The 22245-nt window shown below is 35.7% G+C and overlaps 1 pseudogene across 1 annotated transcript in view; it reads right to left on the bottom strand.

Annotated features, from left to right (window-relative positions):
* LOC126957436 (elongation factor 1-alpha 1-like) overlaps positions 1-21713 on the bottom strand; it is a 143586-nt pseudogene extending 121873 nt beyond the window's left edge. Inside the window, exon 1 of the transcript XR_007726778.1 lies at positions 21678-21713. The product of XR_007726778.1 is annotated as an elongation factor 1-alpha 1-like (transcript). The remainder of the gene's footprint in view (positions 1-21677) is intronic.
* Positions 21714-22245: the final 532 nt, after the last annotated feature.

The following is a 22245-nucleotide window of genomic DNA, read 5'->3' as shown; positions in this document are numbered from 1 at the left end:
ACTGAAGAATTCAATACTGTGACAGTTCCCAAGTTGACTAGTTTCTCTCAGTTGAAGTATAGAAGAAAAAATACCTCAACTTGAGATATTAAGGCAAATGGCAAATGGTGTTTGTTTGTTTGTTTTGAGACGCAGTCTCGCTCTGTCGCCCAGGCTGGAGTGCAGTGGCGCGATCTCGGCTCACTGCAAGCTCCGCCTCCCGGGTTTACGCCATTCTCCTGCCTCAGCGTCCGGAGTAGCTGGGACTACAGGCGCCCGCCACCACGCCCAGCTACTTTTTTGTATTTTTAGTAGAGACAGGGTTTCACCGTGTTAGCCAGGATGGTCTTGATCTCCTGACCTCGTGATCCAACTGCCTCGGCCTCCCAAAGTGCTGGGATTACAGGCGTGAGCCACTGCGCCCAGCCAAGGCAAATGGTTTTCTAATTCAGCCTTTAAAAAAGTTTTGACTGTGGAAAGCATTTCCTAGTTCTCTCTTGCATGTGTTGTTTTGTTTTGCTTTGCTTTCCTTTGTTTTGTTTTGCTTTGCTTTGTTTTTTTTGATGAGTATTAATCAATATTCATCAATAATACATACTTCCACAATAATATATCATCCATTTCTTCGTCCAATAAGAAAAGGAAATTCTCAAATTGAAGGGAAGAATAAAGATCTCTGTGATATCAGTGTAGTCTTCTTTTCAAAAATCCTGATATCTTATTGTCAGTAATAAAAGTGGTAATATTTTGGCCCCAAACTAATAGGTCCCCTCTATATAAATGCTGAATATATTGTTGAAATATATCGCCTAAGCAAGTCACTAGAAATTATATAATTGGTCAAATGAAATTTCCAGCATCATAGGAAAATTTTAATAATTCCTCATTTCAAAATCTCACATTACCAGTTTTGACTTAACAGCCACGGAATTTCAGTGCGCAAGAGCAGGGTTGCACAATTGCTTCTCATTTCCTTACACAGAATGCTAAAAAGATATATCAGTCACTGTCATTTAATCATATTTACAGTGTTTACTTCAATATTTTAATCAAGATCGAGTGACATTTTGATAACCATTAAATACTCTGGGAAAAATATAATAACCATAAAGATAAGGAGAAATAGCGTTCTCTAACAAGTTTCAGTAAAGTAACTGCAGTTTAGCTAATCAGTCATTTTGTGAGTTTCATGAATAATCAAGGCTTTAGTGGCTGCCTAAATAGTTTAGGATTTAGAAATAGAGATTTTAAAGAAGGAAAGATCTATGATAGACTCCTTGATTAACCACTAACCTCTGAGATTTCTCTGTTATATGCTCTCATAGCACCATAATATATGCAAGATGTATAAATTTAATAAATGTGGGATGTAAATGATGTGTGAATTATAACATGTAACAGTATTTATGAGGTATTTGTGTATTTATTTTTTCTCTTTGCCACTGGACTGGGAGCTCATAGAGGGCAAGCACTATTTTGTTTCATGTTCTGTAGCCACTGATTAGCAGAGTGCCTTACACATAGTGAGGTTTCAATACACATTACTTGAACATGTAAATAAGTAAAATGGTTCCAATTAGAATAGAAACATAAGTAAAAATGAATATGAAAATTAAGTTAACCATCTTTCATATGTTATAATTGCTAATGAGCTATTAAAAGATTGGCATATAAATTATAGCATTTCAATGTTCTCTTTAACTTATTATTTACCTTTTCCAAAGTTGAACAGATACATTTTATTTTGGCTTATTTAGACTGTACATTGCTTCAACCACATAGGTAACAATAAGTAGAAAGATGTATTATCTCTATTTTGAGCTAAATTGTTCATAAAGATTTTTCTTGAATTAGAATCTTAGCTAACAAATGAAGAAGGAAATCACATAATTAGAAATCACCATTTTGCAAACTATAACAAAATACTGGAGGTAATCAATGCTCATCAATACATACTAAAGTAATTAGATAAAAAATTGATATACAACATTATAGTAGATGGCTTAGGCTGATAGTACCTGAACCCACTGATATTAACATCACAAAAAATAGTAACAATTTGACATTTTGTGAGTAGTAACGTGATGTATTAGAACATTCACAACATTATCTGTGAAGTAGTTTTGCCAAAATACATCTTATAAAGCCTCTAGATCAAATTTCTGGTTTACAGAAGCTACAGGGCATAGACGAACCTGTTAGTGACATCTCAGAATGCAATAACAAAATCCAGACTGTGGGAAGTTCTAAAGATTTTTTTCCTCAGAATAAACAGCTCAGTGTCTTCTACAAGTATATGTCAAGGGGAAAAAAGAGGAAGAAAAAATCTATAGTTTAAAAGATCCTTAAAAGACACATCAACCAAAGGCAATGTGTAAACACTTGTGGATTCTGATTTGAACAAACTGTAAAACAAAACAAATACAAAAATAAGGAAAGTTTGAATGCTGGCTGAATATTTGATCAAATAAGGAATTATTTGTTGTTTTAGGTGTGATAATAGTAGTAGTGGAAATCTTTTAGAGACACACACTGAAGATTTCTGGGTGAATGATACGTAGGATTTGTTTCAAAATAATCTAATTGAAGGTAATTAAGGGATGTATAGATAAATTATGTCTGGTCATGTTTGATAATTATTGAGGTAGATTGGGAGGTATATGTAGATGTATTATAATGTTCTTGCTACTTTCATATATGTTTTAATGTTTCCATAATAAACAATGTAAAAAGAAGGAAAAAACATGCAGAAATGAAGATTGAACACAATACAGTGTTGTGATTCAGAATATAGCTCTGGAATCAACTGCCTGAGATTAAATTCCAACTCTACTACTTAGCAGCTGAGGGAATGTGGTGACTACTAAATCTTTTTGTGCCTCAGTTTCCTCATCGGTACAATGGGGATAATAATGGTACTTGGCTAACAAACTTGCCAAGATTCGGGGAATTAATACATATAAAGCATTTAGAACAGTGAGAGATAAATAGTATGTACTAATACATGTTAGCTATTTAAAAGCAAAGTTATCCTAATTAGCAATTAGTTTTAAAGCTTAACTGGAAGACTTTTCTTTGTGCCAACTTCAGTCACTTGGTAGTAGCTTCTTAGAGTCTTGAGAAGAATATGATTTTGAGACCAAATGTGGACACAGCAAAAAATAACTTACACTTGGGTCTGCAAGGGTGGGAAGCGTAGGTTTATGTGGAGGTATTTATAAACTTCTTTCTATGAAGCCCCAAAACCAATCACAGGCAGTTTTCGTAAATTATGGAACTTTGTAACTAGACTAATCTACTTTATCTCTTTATTTTACTGAGGAGAAACTTGGGTCCAGAGAAGTCAAGTAATTTGCTAAAAATTGTACAACTGGCAGTTAAATGGTCCCCAGAACCCAGATCTCACGGTTCCAGTAAGACAAGTGATGTGTCTCATATCTCAGCATTGCATCTGTGGGGAAATTACATTCATTCAGAAAACAATTATGACTATGATTGCAAGGCATCTTATGTTGAGATTTGGAAAGTGGTTCTAAAAATTGAGAAACATAGAAGGAAATCTGTGCAGTGGAGTTGACAAGGGTTGAAGCAGACAATGAGAGCATCACTCCCTGGCTAGCAGGAAATTGAATCATTCTTCATCATGCATCCTGTTTTGCAAGGTCAAGTTTCCAAATAATTTCGTAGGTCAAACTGTAGGCAATAAGGCCTATAAGCTTCTAGGACTCTGGTTATCTCCCTTATTTGACGCTTTATGACTGATGAGACCTATCTGAATGATCACTCCAATAACTCAGTAATGACAGTGACACGGATCATTTTCGAGGTCTGTTTGGAGGTATCTGAAAATATCATTGATTTGCCTTGAAACTAAGGCAACATTTGTTTTATTTGAGTGTCCTAACTGTTCACAAGGAACATCCAAAGTAAGCATATTCTTTCCCAGCAACAGTTTTCAAGGACTGTAAATTTCTTGCATTGCCAAGAACAAAGCTTTAATCTGTGAGGCACTTGGGAGGTAAAGAATATGTCAAAGTCATACTCAAACCTCTGTGTTTAAAGTTATTCTTGGGAGATTTCAGTGGCTGAATTATGGAAATGTTTATAAGAAATTCAAAATCGAAACTATTATTCAAAACATTGTTTTTAAAAGGTACTATTGATTAAAATGGGCCTTTACAAAGGTCTATGAAACCCTTTTCATATATCCTCACCCTGCAAATTGTTGATGGGGAAGAAAACTATGAAGCAGTTACTACTCGTAGAGACCACTGGCACACAGGGAAGCATTTTCTAAACTAAGCAGCAATTTGAAAATATTTTATTGTCTTATAAATGCTTCTCAATAGCAAATATGCTTGCAAAAGGACCACTGTTCTAGCAATGATTGAACTATTTATAGTCTCTCTTGACATCATGTCTCTCCATATATCCTTTCAGACATTTGTCACTATTTTTTGCTACTACACTAAAATTTGATAAGCAATATTAAAGGTTTGTTGCAATGTGCAATCTGAAACTATACCCATAAACTTTGCATGCTCTGTTACATTAAAATCCACCTGTATGTCTTGCACTTTGAGGAGATCTTTCACACATGTCTGATTTTGGAACATTATACATTGGTAATTTGGAACATACTGGTTTACCAAGTTATGCAGATCTTCCAAATGCTGACGCAAAATCACAGTTATTAACATCACTGCCAATTTCATGAGAAAAGTGTTTCAGTATTGGGAAGCTGTCAAACTCATGGTGGTGGATAACATTTTCCAAGACTCTAATTTTCTCTTGAAAACTTCAGTTTTATCATCGGCAACAGATACTTATTTTCCCTGAAGTGACAGACTCATATCATTCATTTTTGAGAAAATGTCTGCCAAATACCCAAATCTGAATAACCGTAGTCTGTCATTTCTTCATTCAAATAATAAAAAAGGTTTTACAGAGTGGCCTGTTCAGCTCACAATTCAAATACTCACACAAGTGCTTTTCCTTGAAAATATGAAACCAGCGTATTTCTCCATGTAGCAGAAGTACTTTATATGTATTTCTCAGTTCATTATATAGAATATTTAAAAATTCATGTGCTGACTTTGCTTGTTTTGTTTGGTTAGGTTTTAGGGAGGTTTTGGTGCATTTTGCTTTTTTTGTTTGTTTGTTTTTACTGTATGTATGTGGCAGTGGAGAATATGGTGTCTACTAGTATAGTTTGGTGCCCTATGTTGATACATGCGAAGGACTAGCAGTTTTATCCAACAATGGTTTTGCATCATCGGTGCGTTATTATTAAAACAGTTTTGACCTCAAGGACCTCCTGATAGAGTCTCAAGGGCCTCCAGGGATGTGCTGGTGACACTTTGAAAACTGCTGCCCTATATAATCACCTTTGTATATTTATTCTGACAAAATATGATTTGAAATAAAGGCATAATAAGGAAAGAGTACAGGAGACAGGCAAGGAAAAAACTTTTAGCTTAGGTTCTAAAAACGAAAGAGTCTTAATTTCTACTTGAGTTGTGTAAAAGTAACGTAATGAAAGATACTCAAGGGAGTTGATCTTGGGGTATGCTATAAAGCTAATCACTGCAGCTCAATGGTAAGATGAAGGAATAAAGTTAATGAAAACCTAACACAGAATAAAAGATTAAATTAAAAATTTTAAAAGGAGTTTGCATCTGAAATGTGGAAAATGCATTTTGATTTCTCACGATTTTATTTCCTCTCTACTGTGGCAATAATCTTGATTTGACAATATTTCACTGGACAAATTTTGGAAAGGACTCCAAGTTCTTGTCCAGCATATAAGAATAACAATTCCTTATTTTAGAGTTGTACTTTAACATTTCAAAGAAATGTAAACTCTGTAGCTTCAATTTAACAGCATTGAGTAGCAACTCTACTACCAGCCTCCGAATTGTGGGAAAATTTACTCCCAAAGTAATGTCGCAAATAATAAAAGTTTGAATGCAAATGTATGTAGTTTGATACAGCAGGTGTGTGAATCAAATGAAAAGTACATTTTTGCACATTGACACATGTAATATTAATTTAAAATGCTTGGTTTTGAAGGGAATTCTAAGCTGAACCTTTGTCAACCTTGTAGTTACTTTCTATTTTTTAAACCTTTTACTGGTGTTCTTTTATAAATGTATAGTAAAGAATTTTTCTCGTAGAAAACATACCAGTCATTTTATTTTTTTTCTATAAGAAAAAGGGGAAAAAGGACAATAAAACATTCTTAATCCCATGCTACCATTTTGTATGTTATGGATTATTAGAGAAAAATACACATTTACAGTAGAAAATTTGGGAAATATTCAAATAAAAACTGACATAAGAAAAAGGAATCATAAAATGTGATAAAATTTCTGTCTCTCTCTCTCTCTCTCTCTTTCCCTCCCTCTCTCTCTTTCTCTCATTAAACCAGTTAAACCGTCAATGGAAATAAAAACATAAAATAGTCATTTGTTTTTGTAATCATTGGCTTCAAGTAGGCCAGGTAGAAGCTTTATTTTCTATCTGATACTGATATATAGGAGAGGACAAAAGCTTCGCCATGTTAAACTCACAGCTATGTAGACACTGAAGCCTGCTGTCACCAGGGCTTACCAGATGAACACAGGACCTAGAGTCTCCTGAAGAGTCATTCCCTGCAGCTTCTTCTCCTTCACTCTTTTCTACCACTACCCAACTACAGTCACTGCTAATATTCTTTCACTATGCTTTTGCTCTTGTTTGATCTCTCTATATAGAGTATATCTTAATATTATCTAAGTACTTTTCTCATGCCTTTAACCTTTTTATGAGCACCAATAACTACATATTATGCCATCTATCATATGATTACTTTATAATTTCTTTTCACTGTTGGAATAACTTTGTTTTATAAATCTGACTTTCATACATCAGATTTTGTTTAAACAGGGCATACTCAAGCTGTAATGAAACCCTATCGTTCCCTTCTATGCATGACTACTTCCCTATAGAATTTCAATTTGGCTGCAATGGTTCAGATTGAATGTCGTATAATAAAAAAATATGTCTGGCCTTTGACCTTGGTTTCTGGAAAGGAGCTTCTAAACCCTTGAAATGTCCCAAGTGATAAAAGTGCATTTGTTATCCAGGATGGGCACCAGAGAACACATTGAGTTTATGCCAATGAGATGACTCATGGTGGGCTCCTAGTTTCAGGATAGGGGCTAGCCATACCAGAAACACTAACTATGCCATTAGAGTGTTACAGTTTTGAGCCACATCATATCAGCTTGACTTCCAAGGAGGGAAGGGGGTTAGAGAATGAGTTTAATCATATAGTCAATGATTCTATCTATTAAATAAAACCCCCAATAAAAACTCTAGACAATGATGGTCAAGTGAGATTCCTAGTTGGCAATACACATCGATGTGTCAGAAGGATGATATATCCAGAGGATATGGAAATTTTACATTTGAGACCCTCTCAAACCTCATCTTATAGCTTCGTTCTTTTGGTTGTTCCTGATTTTTATCCTTTATAATAAAACTGTAACCATGGGCATAACAGTTTCCTCAGTGCTGTGGGTCATTCTAGTGAATTATAGAACTTGAGGGACTAGTAGGAAGCTCCAAATTTGTAGCCAGCTCATCAGAAGTGCCAGTATCCTGGGAATCACAGACTTGGCAGCCAATGTCTGATGTGAGGATACCTGTGGGGTCTGTGCCCTTAATCTGTGAAGTCTGCATTAATTATGGGTTTTTAGCTTCAGAATTGCTTTGCAGTAGGCACGTGTTTATCTGTTAGGCTTTGGGATATTCAGTTGTGGGAAGTAAGTCAATTGGTGTTATTTTCTGGAAAAAAAAAATCTGTCGTCCTCTTTTTTTTTTCTCTGTCTCCCCACCACTGCACCCCTCACCCTCTCCCACACAAAGTATAATGTTTTGAGTGGGCTTTTGAACCTCTCATTTTGTCTGCCCCAGAATGAAAAGCATTGCCAGTGAGATACCAAAAAATCCCAGTCCCCCAAAATTTTGACCAAATGTGGTTCTTTTCTTGAAGAAGTCCTATAGTCTCAAAGTGTTAAACCAAATGTGTGTGCGTATGTATGATGTGTGTACATATGGGTTGTGTGTGTGTATGATGTATGTATATATGGTGTGTGTGCATGTGTGTGTGTGTGTAAACTCTGAGAAATAAGTTGCCAATGGTTTTCTCTGAAGTTTTAACTTTACATGGCAGCAGAATATGGGATTTTTGACTATAAATACCATCTAATATAAGAGTTTTTCTAGTTCATTTCAGAGATATCTGGCTCTGGACTTTTCTGGGAATTATGCTGACATCCTCACCAGCCAGAACCACTACCAATACCGGCCAGATATGGGCCTACATCATTCCAGATGCAGGCAAAAAACTCTAGCACAGCAAATCTGCACTGTCCCAGGAAAGGTGATGAATTCTCCACAGATGAGGAGAAATTCCTAGCTTGAATCAACAATAGGCTTCTCCCCATGTTGAGAAGAGGCTAAGAGCTTGGTCTTCGGCATTCATTTTTAATATCACAAGTTTTTGTACACCTGGAAAGCAGGGTTATTGATGAATGTGCCCTACAGATCCTCTTTGTAAGCAAAGGGTAAATTGGCCTAATGTGTTGCTATGAGCAAACATAACTTAGAGCATGTCACACTGAAAACAAATAGCTACATAGCCAGAGGCACATTGGAAAGGCCTGTGTCTATGCCTGGGAAGAGACACCCCATTATCCATCCAGTTTAACAGTCTTTGTAACAAAGTCTTGCTTTAGTAGAGGCTCTCTCTAACAGGTTAGTAGATAAGTCTGCTCAGGACAAATTTTTGACATGGTTCAAATTTTTATGGGATCTGTAGGGAAATTTCCCAGGGTGGCTCTCAGTAATTAATATTTCCTGAGAGGATGTACCTAACTGGAAATGATGACTTGGAGTTCTGTTTATAGTAATTTGTGGTCTTCTCTGAATATTTATCTGATCTGACTCAGTGAACAAAGACCCTTCACTCTGAAGCTTGAATGCAAGGAAGAAAGAGGGAGCAAGCAGACTCTCGTGTTCTGATGTGAAATGAAAAGAGACTAATTGTCTCTGATTACAGCTCCTCATTTTGGAGACTCTGATAATAACGTGTATAGATAGATCCCTGAGAAAAGTGAATATTTAAGAGGTAGGGAGAGAAAAAGGAGTCACTGCAGGAGACCACACAGGCAGAGAAGTCAGAAGAGAGCTGGGGGAAAAGGACAAATAAGCTTTATGAAGGAATATGCTTCCATAGTGTTTAATGCAAAAGAGGCGTCAAGAATGATGTGCAGTACAACATATCCCCTTCCTTTGGATACACTAATTACAGAGATATTTGGCCAAACTTAGCAAGTGAATTTTAAAGTTAATAATAGAGGTAAGAGACAGATTTCGGGAGCTGAGCAGCAACTGAGATTCAAAGCATGGACGGAGTGAGTATGGGTGAATCTTCCTAGAATCTCTAGGCCTAGAGTCTGTCGTCATTTCTGGGATGATTCTGGCCTTCCTCCCTGGCAAACTAATACCTAGTTGCTTAAAAAAACAGGAATTATTGTTTCCTTCATTTAGTTCTGTCAAGTATGGGGAGCATTAAAGTATATTATCCAGGTAATTCTTATTTACCCAGAGTCTTATTGGAATGAATCTGCATTCCAATACTTTTTCTAGAGGATGTCACTTTCTCTTAATATGTGTCCATCTGGGCTAGGCAGGATTATAAACTCATTCTCCCAATAAATAGTCTCATATTTTAAAGGCCCATTAGAAAAAGTTCTTGAAAAACATTATAATGAGTTAAGTGTAAATGAATCAGAAACACAAGGATTGTATTTCCCTGGAAATACACATGGGATGATAAGTAAAGAGAGGGGTGATGCCAAGAAATGATAATCTGTTTTTCCAGCATTCAGATACCATTCCTATTCCCTGCCTTTCTTTTTCAGGCACATAATAAAAAATATTTGATACTCAATTGCTTCCTCCACCCTGAAGTGTGACTTTATTAATTCAATTAACTAATGTCCAGTATTTCTTCTCATTTTGTAAACTAGAGGGGCATACAGAGTCTTACAAGAAGAATTGATGGAGCAATGGGCGAAAAGCAATGCTTACAAAGTACAAATGAGCTCTAATGAGCTCTGCTCAGCGGCTTCTCACAGGGTTCATATGAGATTATGTTACCACTCAAAGTTAACAGGAAGAACTTTCTAACCATTATGAAGCTTGCTTTTCTGGAGGCAAAAATGTGTGGGTGAGTAGGGAAGGGAAGGGAAGGGGACACAGTATTGCCTGCTGGTTCACTAGTATCATTTGTTTTATTAAAAGTCAAAGCCTTCCTTTCCCAGATATTGTAATAAGGGAAAAAGAAACATTTGGTGCCTGGGCTTGGGTAATGAAGTACATCAGTTAGCTTTTGTGGTGTAACAAACCACACCAAAATTTAGTACCTTAAAGCAGTAAAGATTGTTTTTCACTATCCCATGGGTTGCCTGGTAGGTTTTTTAGGTTTGGGCTGGTTGATCAGGGGCTTGATGGTTTAGGATGGCCTTATAACTCTGCATTATGGGTGATTTTATTGTTTTTTTCTTACTTTTCAATATGTTCCAAATTATGTATATTAAATATCTTTTTGTAAGTATTCTTTTTTACAAGAAGCTAATTTTATGTATTTTCTTTTAATACTTTATAATTAGATTCGTGATGTACACAGTTTTATATTGTGATTCTATTTAGTAAAAGTTACATCATTAGAGTTTCCCCCATCTTAAAAATTTCTGTGGTCTGAACCTGTCCCTCAAAATTCTTATATTAGAAACTTAATTCCCAATGCAACATTGTTGGGAGCTGGGGTCTTTTGGAAAGTGTTTAAGTCATGAAGACTCTGCCTTCATGAATGAATGAGTGCCATTAAAAGGGCTTAATGGAGGTAGTCCATTCTTTTTGGCCCTTCTACTTTCTGCCATGTGAGGATATAGCAAGAAGGCCCTCACTAGACACCAGATGCCAGAGCCTTGATCTTGGACTTCTCAACCTCCAGAACTACAAGAAAATAAATTTCTGTTCTTTCAAAAATACCCAATCTCAGTTATTTTGTTATGGTAGCACAAAACAGATGGAGACCAAAAATTCTCCAAAACCTAATTTTAATGCCTGCATTATAGTCTTTAAGTATGCTTCATAATTGAAGTAATCAATTATTTTGTTGATATTTCTATTGTTCCTATGTTTCACAATATAAATAATACTGTTTTAAATGTCATTATTAAAAAAAAATTTGAATCTCTCTTCTAGTTTCTTGAAATGTAATAATTGAGTCACAGGGTGTGAACTCTCCCAGGACTCTTGATTTATATTTCCAAATTCAGGAAGAATGAAATGTGTTCGCATGAGGGAGAGTCCGAGTATGAACCACATAGAGAGAGCTCTCCTACAGCACTGCTATGAACACACATTGTGATGAGCAAAAAAAGAGAAAAAAAGGAGAAGGGAGTTTTCTTTGTTTTAATTCTCATCATTTTGATTGTTGGTCAGGTTGAACATTTTAAAATATACTTATTGGCCTTTCTTTTATTTGAAAATTATATCTATATGACCTTTAACATTTTCATATTAGATGTTACTCTTTGATATCACTAATTTGTAAGGCTTCTTATAAAAGACTGTTGACCTTGTTTCTCATATCTGTGGTACATTTTCTTCCAGTATATTATTAACCTTTTATGTTTTTATCATATTTCAAATTTGTGTGTGCATAAATCTACCAATATTTTCCCTTTTGACTTTTCCATTATTCTAATACTCAGAAGTAACTTTATTCATTCAGAGATCAGGAATTTACTCATGTTTTCTACTGTTTTTAAAAACTACTTATTTCTTTCATCCAACTTGAATTTCAGTTGCTAGATGTAATTTCAGTTGCTATGTAATTGCAAGCTGCAAGCTGATTTTCCCCCTAAATAATTAGTTTATTCCATACTCTTTATGGACTAATCCATACATTCTCCAGGGTCTTAGAATGTATCTCGTATTATAAAATAATTTCTTATATCCAGCTGTCCTCTCAGCATCTCTAAAGGCATCTATGTGATTAACATATAAAACTACATTTCTTACTTTCTACATAATCCTTGCTCCCCACACAGGAATGGAATATCTATCCTTTGATTTTCTCATGATCTCTTCTTTTCTCACATGTTCATATCTGATCTACCAACTAAAGCTCTACTTTCAAAGTAAAGTTAGAATCTGACCATTGTGCCCACCTGCACTACTTCTACTCTGGTCCATCACCATCACCTCTTGCCTGAATTATTATAATCACTTCAACTGGTCTATGTACTTCTGCATTAGGTCAGTTTCAGATTATTCTTAAGAGAGAAATAGAATTATATGTAAGATTACATATTTCCTCCATCTGAAGTCCTCAACAATTTCACTTCTTACCCGTAATAACAGTGAAGTACATATAATAGTCTATGAGGTTCCACTCTCACTTCCTTTCTTAACACTTGATACGGTTTGGCTGTGTTCCCATCCAAATCTCATCTTGAATTCCCACGTATTATGGGAGGAACCCAGTGGGAGGTAATTGAATCATGGTGGCAAGTGTTTCCCATGCCGTTCTTGTGAAAGTGAATAAGCATTGCAAGATGTGATGGTTTTGTAAAGAGGAGCTCCCTTGCACAAGCTCTCTCTCTTTGCCTGCTGCCGTCCATGTAAGATGTGACTTGCTCCTCTTTGCCTTCTGCCATGATTGTGAGGCCTCTCCAGCCATGTGGAACTGTAAATCTGTTAAACCTCTTTCTTTTGTAAATTGCTCAGTTTTGGGTATGTCTTTATCAGCAGCTTGACTACAGACTAATACAATACATCACCCTTTATGTCCAACTACAATGGTCTTTGTGACCATCTTTGAGAAGTTCAAGCATGCTCTGACATCAGAGCCTTTATATCTCCTGTTTTCTGTACCTGAAATGCCTTTCCACCACGTGTATGTATAGCATTCATCCTCACTTCCTTTAGGTTTGCTTAAATGTCACTTTCTTGGTACAGCATTGGCTACCTACATTATTTAAATTTGCAAGATGGGAACCTCAGATTCTGTCCCACAATAGATCCCAAAGGGGCCCAGTTTCAGCTCTATACCTTCATGCCACATGAAGGGCTTGTGTGTTCCTTCTGGGAGATGCACACCCTCTCAGCCAGTGACTCTGGACTCTCCAGCCTCTGTCCCACAACAGATCCCAATGGGACCCATTCTTAGCTCCAGTTCCTCATGCTGCATGAAGGGCTGCCAAGTTCCTTCTGGGAGAGACACACCCTCTAAGGCAATGAGACTGGGCTCTTTAGCCTCTGTCCTACAGTGGATCCCAACAGGGACCAGTCTCAGCTCCAGTCCTCCTGCTGCAGTCAGGAAACTATCCCCTCTGTGCAGGGACCTGCTGGTAGATGCATGCCTATCTGAGCCAATGTATTAGATAGCCCAGCCTCTGTCCCACAGCAGATCCAAAAAGGCCCAGTTTCAGCTCTAGCCTCTTCTGTTGCAGTCAAGTAATTACCTTGATTGTGCAAAGACCTTCTGAGACAATGATGGAGATGTGTGATCTTTTAGACAAAGAATTCAAAATAGTTGTTTTAAAGAAGTTCAGCAAACTTCAAGGAAACACAGAGAATCCAGACATCTATCAGATAAATTAATCAGAGAGATTTAAATACTTTTTTAAAAATAAAACAGAAATCCTGGAGCTGAAAAATACAGTAAATGAAATAAAAAATGCAATCAATAGCAGAGCTGATCAAACAGACGAAAGAATCAGGGAGCTGAAAGATTATTTGAATACACATAGAGGAGAAAAAATAACAAAGAATAAAAGGAAATGAAGAAAGTTTATGTGCTCTGTGATACAACATCAAAAAGCAAATATTTGGGTTATTGGAATTAAAGAAGGAACTGAGAAAGAAAAAGAAAGAGAAAGCTTATTCGAAGAAATAATAACCAAAAACTTTTCCAACGTGGAGAAAGATACAAATATGCAGGAACAGAAACATTAAAGGTCACCAATCAAATTCAGCCCAAATAAGAAAACTGTAAAGATCAATGACAAAAAGAGGATTCTGAAAGCAGTGAGAGAAAAGAAGCAAGTAACATCAAAAAAAAAAAAAAAAAAAAAAAAAAGCCAATGTGCCTGGCAACAGACTTCTTGGCAAAATCGTTACAGGCCAGAGAGAGTGAAATGATATATTAACAGAGCTGAAAGAAAAATACTGTCAACCAAGAATACTGTATTCAACAAACCTATCACTCAGAAATTAAGGAGAGATAAACACTTTCCCAGACAAACAGAAGCTCAGAGAGTTTGTAGCTACCAGACTGGTCCAACAAGAAATGCAAAGCAAGTTCTTCAAACTGAAAGAGAAGAATGCTAATTTGACTGTTAAACTAATGTTGTAATTGTGCTGTATAAGCCACTTATATCTTAACTAAGAAGACTAAAAGAGAAAACTATTAAAAATAATGGCTACGACAATTTGTTAAGAGATAGATACTCATAATGTGGAGAAAGAAGGGAGTTAGTGTGTAAGGATTTTACATGGTTGTTTCTTTTCTTTTTTTGTGATCAAAGTTAAGTTAGTATCACTTTTAAATAACTTGTTATTATAGGACTTTTGTGTAAGCCTCATGATAACCACAAAGCAAAAACCTATAATAGATATATTAAAAATAAAATGTAACAAATTAATACATACTACCATAGAAATTCATTTAACCAGAAAGGAAGACAGTAAGAAAGGAAGAAAGCAAGAGATGAGTTATAAAACAACTAGAATACAAGTAAAAAAATGGCAGTAGTAAGTCCTCACCTATCAATAATATTGAATGCAAATTGATTAAATTATCAATTAAAAGACACATAGTGGCTGAATAGATTAAAAAACAAGACCCAGTTCTATGCTGCCTACAAGAAACTTAGTTCACCTATAAAGACAAAAAGATCAAAAGTGAAGGGATGGAAAAATATATTCCATGTAAATGGAAACTAAAAAAGGGCAGGAGTAGCTATAGTTCTACAGACTTTAGGTAAAAAGGAGTAAAAAGAGAAAAAGAAGGTCATTATATAGTGTAAAGGGGTAAACTCAGCAAGAACATATAACAGTCATAAATATATGTATACCCAACAATGGAGCACCCAAATATATAAGCAAATATTAATGATATAAAGAGAAAGATAGGCTACAGTACAATAATAATAGGGGACACCAGCTGGGAATGGTGACTCATGCCTGTAATCCCAGCACTCTGGGAAGCCTAGGCTGGTGGCCTACCTGAGGTCAGGAGTTTGAGACCAGCCTGGCCAACATGGTGAAACTCTGTCTCTACTAAAAATACAAAAATTAGCTGGGCATGGTGGTGCACACCTGTAGTTCCAGCTACTTGGGAGGCTGAGGCAGGAGAATTGCTTAAACCCAGGAGGTGGAGGTTGCAGTGAGCCAAGACTGTGCCACCCAACTCCAGCCTGGGTGACAGAGTGAGACTCTGTCTCAAAATAATAATAATAATAATAATAATAATAATAATAATAATAATAGACACCCCACTTTTGGCAATGGACAGATAATTCAGGCAGAAAATCAACAAATAAATATGAGAGTTAAACTGTACTTTAGACCAAATGGGCATAACACACATTTACAGAACATTTCATCCAACTGCTGAAGAACACACATTCTTCTCATCAGTACATGAAACATTCTCCAAGACAAACCACATGTTAGGCCATAAAACAAGTCTCAACAATTCAAAACAGTCAAAATTATACTGAGTATATTTTCTCACCACCACAGAATAAAATAAAAAATACATTAACAAGAGGGAATTTTGGAAACTGTACAACTACATGGAAATTAAAGAATATGCTTCTGAATGTCCAATGGTCAATGAAGAAATTAAAAGGATACCAGAAAATTTCTTCACACAAATGCAAATGGAAACAGAATCTATGGGGCACAGCAAAAGCAACACTAAGAGGGAAGTTTATAGCAATAAATACATACATTAAAAAAAACAGAAAGGCTTCAAGTAATGAACCTCAAGGACATAGAAAAGCAACAACAAAAAAAAACCCCAGTTTTAGTAAGAAAAAGTAAGTAATTAAGTTCAATGCAGAAACAAATGAAATTGAGAAAAAATATAAAAGATCAATGAAACATAAAGTTGTTTTTTTTTTGAAAAGATAAACAAAATTGACAAATCTTTAGCTAGACTAAGAACAAAAGAGAGAAAACCCAAATAAATGAAGTCAGAGATTAAAAAGGAAACATTACAACTGGTACTACAGAAATGCAAAGGATAATTATAGACTACTATGAAATACAAAGGATAATTATAGACTACTATGAACAACTACACATCACCAAATCAGAAACCTAGGAGAAATTGATAAATTCCTGGATACTTACAAACTACCAAGACTGAATCATTTAAAAATAGAAAATATGGACAGACCAATAATGAGCAACAAGAGCAAAACAGTATCCAATCAAAGAAAACCCTAGGACCTAATGGATTCATTGCTGAATGCTACCAAACATGTAAAGAATTAATATCAATTATACTTTAATCATTTCAAAAATTGTAGAGGAGGGACTGTTTCCAAACTCATTCTATGAGGTCAGCATTACCGTGATACCAAAGCCAGACAAGAACATCCCCCAAGACAAACAAACAAAAAACACACAAAACACTAGAGGCCAACATCCCGTTGAGCACAGATGCAAAAATTCTCAACAGAATATTAGCAAACGAAGTTCAACAACACTTTAAAAAGATCACTTGTCAACACATGGACACATAGAAAGGAACAACACACACTGGGGCCTTTGGGAGGGTGGAGAATGGGAAGAGGGAGAGGATCAGAAAGAACAACTAATGGGTGCTGGGGTTAATACCTGGGGGATGAAATAATCTGTACAAGAAACCCCCGTGACACAAGTTCACCTATGTCACAAACCCGTACTTGTACTCCTGAACTTATAAGTTAAGAAAAAAGATCACTTATCATGATCAAGTGAGATTTATCTTAGGGATACAAGGATGGTTCAACATGTGCAAATCAATAAACAAGATACACCATATTAACAGAATGAAGGACAAAAACCATATGATCATTGCAATAGATGCTGAAAAGACATTCAATAAAATTCAACATTCCTTTATTATAAAAATTCTCAACAAGTTGAGTATAGAAGGAACATACCTCAACATGATAAAGGCCATTTATGACAAATCCACAGCTAATATCATACTAAGCAGAGAAAAATTGAAAGCCTTTCGAGTAATATATGGAATGGGACAAAGATGCCCACTTTTACCACTTCTATTCAACATACTACTGGAAGTCCTAGCCAGCATTTAGGCAAGATAAATGATATGGTTTGGCTGTGTCCCCACCCAAATCTCATCTTGAATTGTAGCTCCCATAATTCCCTCCTGTTGTGGGAGGGACCCAGTGGAAGATAATTGAGTCATGGGTTTCCCCCATACTGTTCTTGTGGTAGTGAGTAAGTCTCACAAGATCTGATGATTTTATAAGGGGAAACCCCTCTCACTTGGCTCTCATTCTCCTCTTTTCTGCCACCATGTCAGATGTGACTTTCATCTTCTGCCATGATTGTGAGGCCTTCCGAGCCATGTGGAACTGTGAGTCCATTAAACCTCTTTCTTTTGCAAATTGCCCAAGCTCATGTATGTCTTTATCAGCAGCTTGAAAATGGACTAATACAAGAAATAAATAAAGGACATCCAAATTAAAAAGAAAGAAGTCAAATTATCATTCTTGGTAGACAACGTGATCTTATATTTAGAAAAACCTAAAGACTCCACCAAAAAACTCATAGAGAATTTATTGAACTCTTAGTTAAATGAAATTAGTAAAGTTGCAGGATACAACATCAAAAATCAGTTACATTTATACACACTACCAGCAACCAACTTGAAAAAGAAATAAAAGCAGTAATCCCATTTACAATTATCCACAGTTTTGCTTTTCTGTAGTTTCAGTTGCCTGTGGTTATTTGTGGTTCAAAAATAATTAACTACTGTATAATAAGATACTTTGAGAGAGAGAGACAGAGAGATGGAGAGACCATGTTTACATAAGTTTTATTTCAGTATATTGGTATATTTGTGCTATTTTATCATTTGTTGTTGTTGATCTCTTACTGTGCCTAATTTATAAATTAAACTTTATTGAAGGTAAGTATGTATAGGAAAAAAACATGGTATATGTACGATTCAGTACTATCCATGGTTTCAGATACACACTGCGGAGATCTTGGAACATATCTCTCACAGATAAGGTGGAACTACTGTATGATAATATTTTATGGACTTTTTTGTTCTGTTTCTCACTAAAAGGATTTCATTCTAAATTCTTAATCTTTTCTAACGTTCACCATGTCTAAATGAAAATACAACATAACTAGTATCCCTCCTGCCAAATTTCCACATCTCTGGAAGGATAATGTAGGGAATAATAGCCTATTACTTGGGGAGTTTTATTTAATGTGAGGGTAGGATGTATTTTTTTTTTTTTTTTACAAAATTAGGCATAATTATTTAGTTGTAGTTTTAAAGAAATATTCTTGTTAATTATTAATGAAACTGTAAAAATAACTAAATATAAAAATCAAATACAATAGAACTATACTATAATGCACATGCTGGGGATATGGTCAATGTCTTGCTTTTTAGTTGGTTTTTCTATTAGATACTGTTTTCTATTAGGAATTGTTTTCAGCAGAAAATAAATCATTCTACCAAAAGGGCATGTGCATTCACATGTTTATCACAGCATTATTCACAATAGGAAAGACATGGGGTCAACCTAGGTGCCCACTGATGGTGGATTGGGTAAAGAAAATATGGTACATATACTACATATACACCATGAAATACTACATGGCCATAACAAAGAACAAAACCATGTCCCTTGCAGCAACATGGATGCAGTGGTAGACCACTATCCTAAGTGAACTAGCACAGGAACAGAAAATCAAATACTGCATGTTCTTGCTTATCAGTTGGAGGTAAATATTGTGTGCTCATGGACATAAAGATGAAAACAATAGGCACTCTGAACCACTACAGAGGGTAGGGAGGGAAGAGTAAAAGTTGAAAAACTAATTGCTGGGTACTGTGCTTACTACCCAGACGATCAGATCAATCTCAGTCATAGCCCAAACTTCAGCATCACATAATATACTCATGTAACAAACCTGCACATAGACCCCCTGGATCTAAAATAAAAGTTGAAATTAATTTTTAAACAAGAAATAATCCAAAAAAGAATTGCTTTTTCAGCATCACATACTTACCATTTCTATACTAAATACTAGGTAAGAAAGAATCAGAATGGTTTCTACTCGTCTTAGACATGTCCTTTCCATTTTGATACATGATTTTAAAAAATAAAGAGAAAACAATGGGGGAACTTGAGAGGAGAGGACACACGTTTTTGTGGGGGCAGTTTATAAGCTTGGAAAATGTTGACATCTTAACAGTTTCAAATAAATAGAAAGCAATGCTCCATTTCCCGTTCCTCGTCCTTCCTGCCCTGTGCTCTCCCCCAATGCCTTCCTGCTCCCTCAAGTGCCCACCATTGAGTCCAAAGAGTGTTGCCTCTCTAGATCCTCAGTACACTCTTGAGATTCACCATGAAAGTGCATCAAAAAGCATTTTATCATGAGATCTGGAAATAATTTTCTAATGAATGTATAATACTGTATGTGTATTATGTAAAATCACAGCCATAGAGATGGTTACTTCGGAAAAATAAGCTGTAAATCTAAATATGATCTTCTCTTTTTAAATTTTTTTCCAGTAATAATGCTTGTTACTTGCTCATTTATTTTGTAAAGCAGATAATCATGACACCAAAGATTTAAGCAAAACTAATGAAAGTATAATTTTAAACTAAGGAATTCTGGTTGCCTTTCATCTGCTAATTAGGAAAGGTCATCATTATTTAATTATGTCAGTGATCAACCTCATGGATCATTGCTGCAGAAAGCAAGAAGAGCTCACTGATCTGTGATACCTCAGGACACATGGTGTTCTGCTAATATACATTAGTAGATGCTATAGGACAAAAGGCTTCCATAATCAAATGAGACTGGAAAATACTAGGTTAAGGAAAGTTAAATACATTTGTTTACCACAGGGATACTGTGCAACTTTCATATGCTAATTTTCAATATGAATTTGCAAAAAGAGGCAGTGACCATAGAATCTCCTTTGTTCATGGAGCATATTTTGAAACTGGAAGTCACATAGGGAAATTTTCTCTAATCACATCAGAATTGGACCATTTGGGGAAAAAAGAAAACTCTGATTTCCTATTACAACTTGTCATAACACATTACACCCAAATTCATCTGAGAGAAATAGAATTCTAGGAAGTTAAGCATGAAAAAATCATGGCAACATTATTTATTTAATTATTTATTTTCTCTTATGTCAATATATATTGTTGGAGTTCAGTAAGCAAATAGTAAGATTTGCCACCAGAGAATAGAGAAGCAGTAGCTATGAAGTGTTGGAAGAGAAGGAATCAGCCATAGGCTATAGATCCAATTTACTATGCAGAAAGCATGAGGTATATGAAAAACGGAGTGTATGTATGTAAATACATGTATGTAAGTGTATAAATATAGAAGTATATGATATAAAAGTATATACAAGTATATAAGAATAATTATGTAAGAACTGAGGGAGAATGGCCAGCTGAAAGAAAATTCTTAGCTTGCACTTGGGGAAGCACAGGTAAATGTTTCTAGTAGGAGGGGAAGAGAGTGACCTCTTATGGGCAGGACCTCCCTTATTTCACTTCAGCATCCTCCTCTTCCAGAACTTCACGCAATGTCATTCCTATATGCAAGGTGATCAAACATTAGAATGCATCAGTAAAGGTTATTTTTCTAATTTTGACTTCATTTACATCAGAAGTTCCACTAAAATTAAATCTAGTGTAGTTCCACAGTTCTATCAGTTAGGCTTATGCTTGTCTGCAAGTGCTAAAAGCTTAACGTGGCAGATTAGAAATTTATTTATCTCAGGTGAATAAAGTCCAGACTGAGCAAGGTTGGACCAGGAGGAACAAGGTTGAGCAAGGCTGGCAAGTCATTTCATGATCATTAAGGCCCTCAGCACAGGGCTTCTACCTCATTATCCAGGCCGCAATTTTGTCTGTCTGCTGCAGCTAACGGGAAAAAGGATAGAGGAAAAGGAAAACAAAGCAAGGAGGCGTCCAAGAATTTCCACATGAGCCATGGTAACAGAGGCTTATTCCAAGCAGTTATATACTCAGCTAAAAACTGGGAGCTCTATAATGTAGAAGAAGGAGAAAACACCACAGTAGTTAATAAATCTTCTTCATTAAAGAAGGTCAAACTATATGAAAAACTGCAAGAGAATGGCCAGCTAGAAGAAACATGCTTAGCTCGTTCTCGGGAAGTGCAGTCAAAAGATTCCAGTAGGGATGTGTGAATATCTCAAAAGCACCATTCTAAGAAAGAAACATCACTGCCCTTCTCATCTGTCCTTCTTTCTTACCCTCTTCAACCCCAGTTAGGGAGTGCAGAGGAACCAAATAAGAAAAAGAAGACAAACATACCTCATCCACTTCTGGAGGCTGTCTGACGGCAGCCATGCTTTGCTTGGACAAGGAAAATGTAATTTTGAGTGAAATAAATTGTGTTATTATACAAAAGTGGACTGTGAAAATTATTAAATTGTGATTATTCTGCTATGTGCAGTGACTATAGGACTTTTTATAGCAATAAGAAATCAGAAATGTCATAAGTGTGCCTGACATTTGTCCTGGAACAGGACAAAAGCTTTCCTACTTAACAATGTTTAAAAATACAGGGAGAAATAAAAGTAAAAATCACTTGTGATTATATCCTGTGAGTAATGCTTGTACAAAGTGATGGCTACAATAACCACCTCTCAGGCCTTTCGTGAAGTTATTAAAAAAAAAAAAAAAAAAAAGAATGAAAGAAAGCCGTAGAGAACAGGGCATAGAGTGGCACAAAACAAATTTAGTGTCTTTCTCTTGATTCATCTGATTCACTGAAAAAATATTTATTAACTTCACACTATTTGCTAGCTATGGTTTATACAAGACATACAATGGGAAAAATCATAGGAAATAGTACAAATGGATATTTTGAAATCATATC

This window comes from Macaca thibetana, chromosome 1 (genome assembly GCF_024542745.1).
Source record: "Macaca thibetana thibetana isolate TM-01 chromosome 1, ASM2454274v1, whole genome shotgun sequence".
Lineage (NCBI taxonomy): Eukaryota > Metazoa > Chordata > Mammalia > Primates > Cercopithecidae > Macaca > Macaca thibetana.
The sequence above is the reverse complement of the archived record's forward strand: the minus strand, read 5'-3'. Positions and strand labels throughout refer to the sequence as shown.